Below are 2267 nucleotides of genomic sequence, written 5' to 3'. Positions count from 1 at the left end.
AATTTGTGTAAATTTATCTTCAATGTCCGTTTATATTTCTATTAATTAATATGCTTTGTATATTTTATAGATATTGTATCATTATATCATTTTTTACTAAAAAATCAAAATTATATAAAAAAAATGTATACATATCTGTTTTAATATATTAGTATTATGTATGTGTAATAAATTAATTTTATAAATTATGTGTATTGATTCATATTGATTTTTTTAATTTAAAATAACATTTTTAAATACTTTACTTATTGTATATGATTCATTTATGAGATTGTATAACTTATAAATATTTTTACAAAAATTGAAAATGTCATGATTTTTATTTATTATATGATAATATCTGCTCAATTATTATGTTGTTAATGTTATCATATTAATAATAATTATTATTTTTTTTTATCATAATGTATGTTTTCAGTGACTTATATAATTTTCTAGCAATTATAAATGTGTAAAGCCAAAAAAATGTATATATACAATTATTCTATTGTTAAAAATTAATAAAACCATGTTCTAATATCACAATTTATCACTGTCATTTGTGTTTTAAACCTATGTAATTAGTTTATAAATTAAATGCTATTGATAAACAGTTTTTTGTACGAATATTACTATAACACGCAGTTCCCTGTGTTACTATATTGTTTATTGTATGACTATTATTATAATTTTGTACTGATGATATTTGTAACCCCAAATTAACTGTGGGTATTTTAACTAAATAAAAAATACAATTTTTTTTATTATAAATTATATGATCTTTTTTCTTTTTTTTTTAATCAATAACCACAGAGTACTGATAAATTCAATTTTATTTAAGCCATATTCAATTTTTTTTTTTTAATTTTCAACGACATTTATTTTTTATATGACTTCATGTGACTGACTTAATTGTAATTCAAATTTCCCTTTTTAGTTACCATTATGCTCAAGCATACATGTAAAGGTAAGACCTTTATTTAGATAACATGTATACATGTATTTATTTAGATAGATTTAAGAAAATTGATTTTATTTTATTATTGTTTATTAAATGCCAAAGCTGCAATTTTAATTTATATTACTAAAAAGTTATAATTTGTTTAACCGAGAATTAGTAAATATTATTTGTCATACTTTAAAAAATTGGTACATAATATGGCGATTATAGTTTTGTTTGAAATAATATTTCTACAATACACTGTAATGTTTGTTTTAAAAATGTAACATCTTTATTGATATTTCTTACTAGTATAACTAAAAATATTTTTTTTATTAATTGTAATAGAAATCTTCAAGATGTTTCGTAGGGTTTGAATCTCATTCATTTGTATATTATATTTACTGCTATATACGCTGATCCATGGGATGTAGCGAGGGTGGGGCAGAGGGGGGCACTTGCCCACCCTTGCGCCTCAAACTGAATTATATTTGTTTATACCAAACGTGTAAGTTTTACATTAAAATCAAAAATTAAATAAGACAAGTCTAAAAATAGTTTAGTGGGACCGAGTGTTATCTACACGTGTAATCACTTTGACGTTTTATGTGTTATCCAATTTTCTATCTGTAGATTATTTGAATTACGAGTTTAACACTAATCACTTTATGTTTTTGCCCTCCCCTGATTCAAATCTTAGCTACGCCCATGCGCTGATCCATTTCAACGTAATAATACTCTGTAACACACAAAATGAAATAGATATAAAATTCATAATTCCTCGTTTTAATAGTTGGAAGTCATAGCAATTGTAGTTTAACATTTATGCAAACTAAAGTTATCATAGATATTTGTTGATAGCTTTTTAATCATACAAAAATTAATATGTCAATTTTCGATGGGAAATTCAAAAAAACCATTGTTCAGTTTAAACCGGGCATGCAATTATATTTTATTTTTGTACGGTGATCGCCACTTATTGGACTCACGGTTAATTGACTCATTCGCTTATTAGACTCACACACCGGTTAATGGGTCATTTTAAATTAGATAAATAAATATAATATTGTACATACGTCCAATACGTACAAGGAATCATGCTATAAATGCATATAAGTGATTATGAAGTTGACCGAGGAAGGTTAGGTTAGTTAAATCTAATCAACTTTGGATGGATTCTTATTGAAAATGTTACTATGTATGTAATTCGTTACTTTATTACCGTATTTTATTACATTATTTTTAATCAAACAAAATATTTTCTATTTAATACTTATACTTTATTTTATTACAGCATAAAACAATGCTGAAATCTCAATAAATATTTTTTAAGTAAATAAGTATTTTT

The sequence above is a fragment of the Sipha flava genome, unplaced genomic scaffold (genome assembly GCF_003268045.1).
Source record: "Sipha flava isolate LNK unplaced genomic scaffold, YSA_version1 71_pilon_pilon, whole genome shotgun sequence".
Classification (NCBI taxonomy): Eukaryota; Metazoa; Arthropoda; class Insecta; order Hemiptera; family Aphididae; genus Sipha; species Sipha flava.
Note: the sequence above shows the minus strand (reverse complement) of the source record.